Source organism: Orcinus orca, chromosome 3 (genome assembly GCF_937001465.1).
Source record: "Orcinus orca chromosome 3, mOrcOrc1.1, whole genome shotgun sequence".
NCBI lineage: Eukaryota > Metazoa > Chordata > Mammalia > Artiodactyla > Delphinidae > Orcinus > Orcinus orca.
The window spans coordinates 41,016,771-41,029,242 of record NC_064561.1 but is presented as its reverse complement, the minus strand read 5'-3'; positions in this window follow the sequence as shown (position 1 = coordinate 41,029,242).

Here is a 12,472-nt window from a genome sequence, read left to right as displayed (position 1 = left end):
ATTCATCCTCCGCACTAACTGCAGACTGTGCGATACCAGAACTTAAAGGCATTGACTCTCCATGTGGGGATATTGTTAATAAAGTAGCTGGAATGTCGATCCGGAGACCCAGGAGAGGAAAAATGAGGTGCGTTTTAGAAACCTTTCCTGATCATATGGTATACCAGTCGCTGGGTTTCCCAAGCATGGTTTAGCTGTAGGAAGATTCCCTTCAACCTGGAGTGTTGGGACCCTTGGAATGAGTAGCATGAAGTATTGCATTAAACTTTCAGCAGTTGCTCACCAAAGCTCACCAATCCTCTCAGCCCCAAGTGTCCAGCCCTATGTCTTATCCAGCTGTGGGTTTATATGTGGTCAATCCAGGTTGCATCACAGCCCCTGAGCGAATTTTGTAAGAATTTTTCTCTCTTTCATTGTTTCTGCGTTTTGTTTTTAAAATTTATTTCTATAATGGGGTTTAGCTCATTTTCACTGCTGTGTTTGTGCCGCTCTGCACACACTTGATTCCCTTATGGAGATATATCAATACATGGGTTTTAAGATTCTTATTACTCAGATATATTTCTCTGCGGTGTATAGGGTGTGTTGAGGCCAGTTCATTGAGCAAGGTGTAGATCTTGTCTAATACCTATTTGGTTTCTTGAACAGTATCTGTGCTAATTTCAAACTCTGGTTTTATGCATCACCCCACCTCTCCTTTCCCCTTAAGCTGACATAAGTGTGTTTTCTACATGTGAGACACTGTTCTGTTCTGTAATTCATTTCTTGTGCAGCCATATTTACCCTCCCTCTATAAGTGATATCTTATGATATGTTTCTTTTTCTGTTTGACTTATTTCAAGTAGTATTATCGGACCTAAATCCACTCTTTATCCTTCTACTAGCCTTATTACATTGATTTCATGGTGAAGAGATATTCCATTGTACATAAGTACCACATCTTCTTTATCCATTGTTCTCTTTCCTGGGATATTTAAGGTGTACTAAAGTTGAGGTTCTTGTAAACAGAGTAGCCCTAAACTGTGGTGTGCTTGTGTCTTGTTGATTTTTAGACTTCCCTAGATATACTCCCATGATTGGAAGTGTCCTATGCTCTGTAGCTCTGTTTTTCAGATGATTTAGGAACCACCATACACTTCTCCAGAGTGGCTCTCGGCAGTTCACACACTGCCCATCAGCGTATAAAGGCTCTCTGTTCTCCATGGCCTGTCCTGCATTTCTGGTTTTTACAATTTTTTAGGATGGCCCTTTTGACCGGTGGGAAATGAGACTTCTTTGTTGTGCACATTTGCATTGCTTGCTTGCTTCGTTGCCCATAAAGTGCGTATGCGTTTTTTCCTGGATATAATCAGGAAAAAACGCATACGCCCTTTTGGGCCAACTGCATCATTGTCGAAATTCTGCCGCTTTTCATGTGCTTTAAAGACGAGTCCAATCTATCTCTTGAAATCTGTTTCTTGCAATTCTGTCTTGCATTCAGATCCTCTTCTTTGCCTTACCTCAACATATTTTTGGACGTTAGTTTTCATTTATAACTCTGCAGATTTGTGAATTGCAGTGACCCTGAGCTCCATTTTTTAAGTTGCTCTTTTGTGAGCTGGCCTCAAACCCGCAGGATTGCTTCAGGCCCTATTTTGGCTCCGGCGAGGCGGGCTGAGCCTTTTTTAAATTCTTATTCTTAATGGGAAATTAGAGTGATATGTGTCCGTCCAAACCCCTACAACTATTCTCTCATTGGTTCCCCCTCTTCCCGTTCATCCTCCTCACAATTTGCAAAATGTGTGAAACAGAAGTTTAAATGTGCTGATTCTCCAAGTGGGGAGATTCTAAGTAACGTGGCTGGAATGGTGAACAGGAGCACCAGGAGAGGATAAATGAGGTGCATTTTAGACACATCTCCCGATCACATGGTGTACAGTCCTCTGGGTTTTCCATGCATGTTTTAGCTGTAGGAAGATCCCTTGAACCTGCAGATTTGGGACCCATTGAATGGGTACCAGTAGTATTACTTTAAAGGGTGTGCATTTCCTCACCCAACCTCACATTTCTCTTAGTGCAAACAGTTTCCAGCCTTATGTCTCATCCTGCTGTGGGTCTAGATGTGTTCAATCCATGTTGCATCACCGTCCCTGAGGAAAAGTTGTAAGAGGTTTTCTCTGTCTCTCTGTTGTTTATTTTTTTCAATTTATTACTATATTGGTTACAGCTGATTTTCAAAGCTCTGTTTCTTGCTGCTGTACATCCACTTGATTCACGTACAGAGAGACATCAATAAATTGTTTCTCAGATTCTTACCAGTCGTATATATTCTTTTCCGGTGACTTGAGTGTGCTGAGTGCAGTTCTTTTAGCTACCGGGTAGGCCTTGTTGATTCTCAGTCTGGTATTTGGAATGGTATCTTTGCTAATTTCAACCTCCTGGATGATGCCTCACCCCTCCCCACCTTTCCCGTTTAGCAGCCTTATGCGTGTTTTCTACATATTTGACTATGTTTTTGTTTTGTAATTTATTTCATGTGTAGCCATTTTGGATTCCACCTTTAAGTGATATCTTATGATATGTGTCTTTTTCTTTTTGAATTATGTCACTTAGAATGATCATACGTAACTCCTCCGGAGTTGTTACAACTGGCCATATTTCATTGATTTCCAGGCTGAATAATATTCCACTCTACCTAAGTACCACATCTCTATCCATTTTTTCCCTCCAGAGACATTTAAGTTATATCTTAGTCGAGGATCTTTTAAACAGAGAGGGGGTAAACATTGGGGTGCCTGTGTCCTCTCGATTTTTGTTTTTCCCAAGATATACGCCCATGAGTGCAAGTGCCCTATGCTCTGTAGCTCATTTTCTAGATGCTTTAGTAAACACAATACACTTCTCCAGAATGGCCGTTGGCAATATACATTTCCACTATAAGCCTCACAGGGCTCCCTCTTCTCCTTGCCCTGTCCTGCATTTCTGTTGTTTACGCTTTATGAGGATGGCTCTTCTGACTGATGCGAAGTGATATCTTTTGTAGTATTGACTTCCAGTGCCCACCTGTTTGGTTGGCTAAAAGAGTGTATGCCCTTTTCTTGAATATATACAGAAAAAAACGCATACACCCTTTTTGGCCAACTGCAATGTTGGCAATGTTCAGCTCCTTTTCTTGTGCTTAATGGCGAGTCCTTTCTACCTCCTCAAATCCCTTTCCTGCCATTCTCCCTTGCTTACAAGTCCTTTTCTCTGACTTTCCTCAAGACATTTTTCAGTGATGGATATTTTCAACTCTGCAGTTTCGTGAATTTTACTGCCCCTGAGTTCCATTGTTCAACTTGTGTTTATGGGAACTGGCCACAAAGCAGTGGGATTTCCTCAAGCCCTATACTGTTTCCATGGGCAACCCTAGCCTTTGGTCAATTCGTCTTCCTGATTGGAAATTAGAGTGACATGTGCCTGTCTGAACACCTAGGACTTGTCTCTCATTGTTCCTCATCCTTCCGCTTCATCCTCTGGACAAATTCCAAACTGTACGCAACAGGATGTTGACAGTGCTGACATCTCCAAGTGGGGAGACTGTTAGTAAAGACGCTGGAGGGGTGAACCCGAGCACCAGGAGATGAGGAGATGAGATGCCTTTTCCAAACTCTTCCCGATCAGACGGTATACCATCCTCTGGGTGTGACAGACATGTTTTAGCAGTAGGAAGAGTCCCATTCATGTAAGGAGAACACCAGGGCTTTTTCAAAATCAGTGTCTCCCCAAAACCCAAACTGGGGAATTTTTTAAGCTACGGCTACACATATGTTCATTAAGGGCCTTGGAAGTAGGCTGAGTCCAAACTTTAGATGATTGAAGTCTTCAGGGTCAGAAGCACTCACCACCAGCTTCCCTTAGGTTACACTTTAACTGTCAATGATAGATGATGTCAATAAAAATATCTATTCTTTTTCAGATTATTTCCCCTTATAGGTTATTGCAAAATGTTGAGTGTAGTTCCCTGTGCTATACAGTAGTTCCTTGTTGATGATCTATTTTATACATAGCAGTGTGTATGTGTTAATCCCAAACTGTTAATTTATCCCTCCTCCCACCTTTCCCCTTTGGTAATAATAAATTATAAGATTTTATACTTCTCGGAAATGGGGGAGCTGAAAGAGAGGTATCATTTTCAATGGAAAAGCATTTAAAACAAGATTGAAGCTTTAACCAAGATTATTAGATGTACATCCTTGGAAAGAAATCACTTCGTTTCTCTAATATTGACCTGACAAATAAGACAAACCTTTTCACTGAACTTGCTTATAATAAAGTGATGGAAATATCAAATGGAAGTGTTAGAAACATCTTATTTTACCCGAGCCTTATACACTGTTCTATGTTAACTACAGTTTGGCTCACACATCTGTTCATTGAGGTTACAATAGTCTCAATTTCTGTTACTGATCCTCCAGAGTGGACCCCAACAAGTGTCCCCCTGCCCAGTGTCATTGGGGCCAACAGATCGAGACTGAGTTTGGTTCACAAGCAAAGGAAACTTTATATTTTGATCAGAGAATGGAGAGGTGAGAGCATGCACTACCCCGTGGGCTGTGGGCTGGGCTGCTGTGTAGAGATCCTGTCAGAGTCAGTGGGAGGGAGGGGGCGGAGCTCTTGAGGGCCGGGTTGGCTGCAGCTCAGGCTCTATATCGCGGAGTCTGCACTGGGCCCCAGGAGCTGAGGTGTCGTCCCAGCCATTCTGCACTAGGAAATCTGGTCTGAAGTGCCGGGTGTGGAACCTCTGCATGCGGGACCCTAGCAGCACATGAAATTAGACAAAGCACAAAGGATAAAAAAGGTCAGACTTGACTTTATTGCCCAGATTCTATTTTTATCTCCCAGGGATTTTTAATGGGCTTTGCTGGGGACAAACCCCTCCTCTGCCTTTTGTCCCGTTCCTCATTCTTGGAGTGCTGAGGGTGCAGACCCTTCTTCTGTAACTGCTGAGTGCTGAGTTGGGAGCCCTCATACCCGGGGGCGAGGGTCAGAGCTTCTCCCCAGCAGCCTCCAGGTGACGTTGATTGTCCCCAGGCCCCCTGCCTCCCTGCTCGTCCACCTGAGCACCAGCATTGGAAGTGTTATAGATTCTAATGGCCTTTAAGGGTCCAGGAAAGAGATGTGCAGAGACGCTGTGGGGGCCGGTTTCACCCCGCCCCACATTTGTTCGGCCACCTTAGGCTGACCGTTTCTGCCAGCCTAGATGCTCTGACCAGTAGTCTGTGCTTTCTTCAATTAGGCCCCTGAATTAACGTACAAACAGCACCAGGTGTCAGAGCCCTGCCCGCTCAAGTCCCGGACAGTCCAGGGTCAGTGGTGATCAAGGACCATGATGGCCACTGAGTCAACAGCCTTTTGAAGTAAACAGGAGTCCAGCCGGTCTTATTGGCCACCATCATCATGGTGCCTGTAGGCTTTTCTATGGTGACAGTGTGATATACGGTTCCCCCGCCAAGATTATTAGCTCCCCTCTGGGTGCAGTAAGTCCTGCAAGCAGTAGTCTACTCTTTTGGGACACACTCTTGTTGTTTTATGAGAGAAACTCCAGGTCAAGTGATGTTCACACGAGTCGTCATGGTGCCCTGTTGCCCCTGGTTATCTCTCTGGATGTTGGAGTTGGAGGGCCTCCTCACTCGAGGTCAGTGTGCCCACGGAGCGAACCCTGCAACTTCAGGGCATGGTTGGTGGTTAGGATCACCACGTGGGGTCCTTTTCCCTTAGGAGGGAGGTGGCCTTTTGGGCTGCTGATTTCCAGGTTTTTAGATACCGCCAGTATCTTGGCCAGATGTGGCAGTGGGCCAAGCCCCTTGGTGACCGTAGTTTATCCTACCTGGATGGCATTCTTGCATTGTTCCATTTCAAGTGGTCCCAGTTTTTGCACTAATTCTCCAATGGCGATTCACCTTTCACCGGGAATGTAAAGGTCAAAGGGTTTAGCTAAATTAGGGAGTTCCAGGGCAAGGGTCTGAATTGACTGCTCTTTCCATTCTTGAAAGGCCACTTCTGGATTCTATTCAAAATGATCATCATCTTTTCCTTTCAGTGTTTCATATAGAGGCCCAGCTAGTAGACTGTAGTTAGGGATCCAGAAGCAGCAAACCCTGTCCTCCCCAGGAACCCCTAAGCTGTCTTCTAGTTTTAGAAAGGGGTAAGGCTGAAAATGCTTTCTTCCCTTTCCTGGGATGGGCTTCTCCGACCTTCTGTGAGAATGAAGCCCAGGCAGGTCACCGCAGTCTGTGATATTTGAGCTTTTTCTTGGACAACTTCTATCCTTTATTGGCTTGGTAGTTCAGAGGCCTCCTTAGTAGGGCTGGCGATCAGAATGTCATTTGCGTACTGAAGGAGGGTTTCCTTTTCCAGAGGTAGAACTTTTCGGTCTTTAGCTAAGCTTTCCCCAAAGATGGTGTGGGAATTTTTGCACCCTTGGGGCAAGACGGCCCGGAAGTATTGTTTTAGTTGTATGTTGAGTCCTGCCACTCACAAGCCAAAATTTCTTGTGACTCTGGGACTAATGGAATACAAAAGAAGGCATCATTGAAGACTAATACAGAATACCATGTCCTGGTGGTTGGTAGAATGACCAGCAGGGTGTAGGAATTAGGAGCAACTGGAGGTATATCCTCGGTGGCTTCACTGACTGTCCTGACATCCTTTACCAGGTCCCCAGCAGCCCATGGGGCTCTCGTGGTCAGACCAATCCCAGGATATGGAGCTCACCTGGGCAGGTACCCCACCCCCACCCCAGCCCACGGGGCTCTCGTGGTCAGGCCCCTCCCAGGATACAGAGCTACCCTTGCAGGTACCGTGGCAGGGCTGGGCACACAGGAACCGTGCACATAGCCCTGATTGCAGAGCACCCCCAGGTCACCTGTCTCTCAGAGCTGACACAGAGCACCTCAGAGCAGGACTTGAACTAACAAACAGCAGCTGCGACAGGTCTGTGACCCTGGGCATCACTCTGTGTGGCCTCCCTCCACCTGGTCTTCCAGAGACTTCCACTGCACCCGGGGCACCAGGCCTCTGTCTCCAACCACCACCCACCCCTCCTGTCCCTGACTCCTGGGTTCCTCTCATTAGGAGAGGGTTTTCTTGAAGTTGTCTCCCACTCATGGGCCAGATAAAATGATTAGAAAACAAGCCAAAGCTGCAGCCCCTTGTCTATCCTGACTCTCAGGAGCCCACACCTGTTCCTTGGACCTGGCCGGTTCAGCAAGTTCCATTTTCTGCAACTGTGAGCCCCTGAGGGGTGATGATTGGCTGACCTGGGCAGCCTTACCGTGCCGGCCAGCCCTCCCCAGGTGTGCCTGGGTTGAGATCAATATAAATACCACTCCAGGCAGCAAGAGCCCCTGCAGCCGTGCCTGACGCCATTTTCTCTGCCCTGTCAGCAGTCTCGGGGCTGGGCTGGTGGGAGGGAGGGAGAGGCCACGGCTTTGTGGGTGGCCCAGTGTGAGTGGGGCTCTGCTGGACTTTCTGCAGCAGTTGCCAGGCTGCCATCTGCTAAAGAAGAGGATGTGTCACCCATACCTGCTGCTGGAATTTCTCCCTGGGCAGAGGTGAGGAAGGAAAAAAGCAGTGGGGGCAGGGACAGGACGGGTATCTCAGGCAGGGAAATGGAAATCTTCCAGAAGAGCACCCAGGGCCAGGACCATCCTGGCTGGCCTGCAGGCACCAAGTCGGCCGGCATGCTGTCACTCGTGTGGCTCTATGGCCCTTCCTCTAGGCTTTCAAGTCCTTGTATATATTCAGGTGTTTTACCTGGGACGGGTGAGAATAGTTCAGCAGCAACTGGCCTGGGGCTCAGCTCACGTTTACTCACAGATGCCTCGGCACGGTGGCCCAGCGTTGCAATGAGGACGCTTGTTACGTGGGGGCTGCTGGCTGAATGGGAGACGATTCCCCACCACTGACCAACTTCAGAATTGTTTACAACTGGAACAAGTGCCCTGATATGGTTTTCCTCTGTGTAACTGGTGGGTTCTGTGTTTTTTTTTCTCTTTTTCATTTTTGGTTCAAGGTAGATTTTATTCCTCTTTTTTGTATTTACAGATATAAGCATGGAAATAATTTATTCATATAAATACATGTATGTGAAGGGAATAATTGTTTTTTCTGTTTTATTTTTTAAATTTTATTTCTTTTTAATTTTGAATTTTATTTTATATTTTTATACAGCAGGTTCTTATTGGTTATCTATTTTATACATATAAATGTATACATGTCAATCCCAGTCTCTCAACTCCTCCCACCACCACCCCCCAACAGCTTTCCCCCCTTGTTGTCCATACATTTGTTGTCTTCATCTGTTGCTCTATTTATGCCTTGCAAAATGGTTAATCTGTACAATTTTTCTAGGTTCCACATATATGCATGAATATACAAGATTTGTTTTTCTCTTTCTGACTTACTTCACTCTGTATGACAGTCTCTAGATCCATCGATGTCTCTACAAATGACCCAATTTCATTCCTTTTCATGGCTTAGTAATATTCCATTTTATATATGTACCCAGCTTTATGCATTCGTCTGTCTGTGGGCATTTAGGTTGCTTCCACTACCTCGATATTGTAAATAGTGATGCAATGAACATTGCGGTGAATGTCTCTTTTTGATTTATGGTTTTGTCTGGGTATATGTTCAGTACTGGGATTGCTGTATCATATGGTAATTCTATTGTTAGTTTCTTAAGAAACTCCATATTGTTCTCCATAGTGACTGTATCAATTTATATTCCCAACAATAGTGGAAGAGGGTTCCTTTTCTCCACACCCTTTCCAGCATTTTTTGTTTGTAGATTTTCTGATGATGCCCATTCTACCAGGTGTGAGGTGATACCTCATGTTGAGTCCATTTTGTTGAGCAAGGGATAGGTCTTGTCTATTACACATTTGGCTTATGGAACGGTATCTGTGCTCATTTCAAACTCTGGTTTTATGCAGCACCCCAACTCACCTTTCCCCTTAAGCAAGCATTAGTGGGTTTTTGAAATTTGAGACCCTGTTCTGTTTTGTAATTCAGTTCCTGTGTAGCCAAGTTTACATTCCGTGTATTAGTGATATCTTATGATGTTTCTTTTTCTGTGTGACTTATTTCAGTTAGAATCATCATACCTGAATCCACTCATTATGCTGCTACGGGCCTGATGACATAGATTTCATTGCTGAGTGATATTGCATTGTACGTATGTACCACAACTTCTTTATCCATTTTTCACTTTCTGCGATATTGAACTTGTACCATAAACGAGGTTCTTGTAAACAGAGCCGTCCCAAACTTTGGGGTGGCTGTGTCTTTTTGATTTTAATTTCCCTAAGCTATAGGACCATACTTGGAAGTGCCCTAAGCTCTGTGGCTTTGTTTTTTAGATGTTTCAGGAAACACCATACACTTCTCCAGAGTGGCTGTTGGCAATTTACATCCCGCCCATCAGCATAACAAGGCTCCCAGTTCTCCATGGCCTGTCCTGCCTTTCTGGATTTTACCCTTTCTTCAGATGGCCCTTTTGACCGGGGGGAATTGAGACTTCATTGGAGTGCAGATTTCCTTTGCAAGCTTGCTTGGTTGGCCAAAAAGTGCGTATGCGTTTTTTCTTGAATATATTCAGGAAAAAACGCATACGCCCTTTTTGGCCAAGTGCATCATTGTGGACGTTCTGCCTCTTTTCCTATGCTTTAAATGCAATTCCAGTCTACCTCCTGAAGTCGGTTTCCTGCAATTCTGCCCCGCTTTCAAGTCCTCTTGGCAGCCTTACTTCAATATATTTTTGGATGATAGCTGTCATTTATAACTCTGCAGGTTTGTGAATTACAGTGCCTCTGAGCTCCTTTCTTCAACTCGCTTTCTTGTGAGCTGGCCGCAACACCGCAGGATTCCTTCAGGCCCTTATCTGGTTCTGGCATGGCACGCTGAGCCTTTGGTTAATTCCTCTTCCTGTTGGGAAATGAGAGTTAAATTTGCCCATCCAGACACCTCCAGCTAGTCTCTCATTGGTTCTCCCTATTCCTGTTCATCTTCTGCAGAAATTGCAAACTGGGCCAAACAGGAGGTTAAAGGCACTGACTCTCCAAGTCAGGAGAGTGTTAGTAAAGCGTCTGGAATGTTGCACCCGAGTACCAGGGGATGAAAACTGAGACACATTTGAAAACGTTTCCCGATCACACGGTGGATCATACTCTCGGTTCCACATGCATGTTTTAGCTGAAAGAAGAATCCCTTAAACCTGGAGAGTTGAGACCCATGGAATGGGTACCATGCAATATGACTTCAAAGGGTCTGCATTTGCTCACCGAACCTCACCAATCCTATGAGCCCCAAGTGTCCAGCCTTATGTGTCACCCAGCTCTGGGTTTAGATGTTGTAAATCCAGGTTGCATCACAAGCCTTGAATGAATTACTTAAGTATTGCTCTCTATTTCACTGTCATTGTGTTTTGTTTAAGACATTAATTTTTATTATGGGATTTAGCTGATTTTCACTGCTGCATTTATGTCGCTGTACACACGCTTGATTCTCTTTCAGAGATATATAAATCCATAGGTTTTATGATTCTTAATAGTCAGGTATATTCCTAGGCGTTGAATATGGGGTGTTGAGTCGATTTCGTTGAGCAAGGAGTAGCTCTTGTCTATTACATATTTGGCTTATGGAACGGTATCTGTGCTCATTTCAATCTCTGGTTTTATGCAGCACCCCAACTCCCCTTTCCCCTTAAGCAAGCATAAGTTGCTTTTCTAAATTTGAGACCCTGTTCTGTTTTGTAATTCAGTTCCTCTGTAGCCAAGTTTACATTCCATGTATTAGTGATATCTTATGATGTTTCTTTTTCTGTGTGACTTATTTCAGTTACAATCATCGTACTTAATCTACTCATTATGCTGCTACGGGCCTGATGACATAGATTTCATTGCTGAGTGATATTGCATTGTACATAAGTACCACAACTTCTTTATCCATTTTTCGCTTTCTGGGATATTGAACTTGTACCGTAAACGAGGTTCTTGTAAACAGAGCCATCCCAAACTTTGGGGTGGCTGTGTCTTTTTGATTTTAATTTCTCTAAACTATAGGACCATAAGTGGAAGTGCCCTAGGCTCTGTTGCTTCGTTTTTTAGATGTTTCAGGAAACACCATACACTTCTCCAGAGTGGCTGTTGGCAATTTACATCCCGCCCATCAGCATAACAAGGTTCCCAGTTCTCCATGGCCTGTCCTGCCTTTCTGGATTTTACACTTTTTTCAGATGGCCCTTTTGACCGGGGGGAAGTGAGACTTCATTGTAGTGCAGATTTCCTTTGCAAGCTTGCTTGGTTGGCCAAAAAGGGCGTATGCGTTTTTTCCTGAATATATTCAGGAAAAAACGCATACGCCCTTTTTGGCCAAGTGCATCATTGTCGAGGTTCTGACTCTCTTCATATGTTTTCAGTGCAATTCCAGTCTACCTCCTGAAATCGGTTTCCTGCAATTCTGCCTTACTTTCAATGCCTCTTCCTAGCCTTACCTCAATATATTTTTTGAAAATAGTTGGTCTTTACAACTCTGCAGGTTTTTGAATTGCAGTGGCCCTTAGCTCCATTTTTCAGCTCTTATTTTTGTGATCTTGCCTCATAAATGCAGGATTCCTTCAGGCCCTATTCTTCTTCTGGGGCACCTTTCTGTGCCTTTGGTTTATTCTTCTTACTGATGTGAAATTAGAGTGACATGTGCCCATTGAAACCGCTACAGCTAGTTTCTCACTGGTTCCCCCTATTCCCATTCATCCTCCGCACTAACTGCAGACTGTGCGATACCAGAACTTAAAGGCATTGACTCTCCATGTGGGGATATTGTTAGTAAAGCAGCTGGAATGTCGATCCAGAGACCCAGGAGAGGAAAAATGAGGTGCGTTTTAGAAACCTTTCCTGATCATATGGTATACCAGTCGCTGGGTTTCCCAAGCATGGTTTAGCTGCAGGAAGATTCCCTTCAACCTGGAGTGTTGGGACCCTTGGAATGAGTAGCATGAAGTATTGCATTAAACTTTTGGCAGTTGCTCACCAAAGCTTACCAATCCTCTCAGCCCCAAGTGTCCAGCCTTATGTCTTATCCAGCTGTGGGTTTATATGTGGTCAATCCAGGTTGCATCACAGCCCCTGAGCGAATTTTGTAAGAATTTTTCTCTCTTTCATTGTTTCTGCGTTTTGTTTTTAAAATTTATTTCTATAATGGGGTTTAGCTCATTTTCACTGCTGTGTTTGTGCCGCTCTGCACACACTTGATTCCCTTATGGAGATATATCAATACATAGGTTTTAAGATTCTTATTACTCAGATATATTTCTCTGCGGTGTATAGGGTGTGTTGAGGCCAGTTCATTGAGCAAGGTGTAGATCTTGTCTAATACCTATTTGGTTTCTTGAACGGTATCTGTGCTAATTTCAAACTCTGGTTTTATGCATCACCCCACCTCTCCTTTCCCC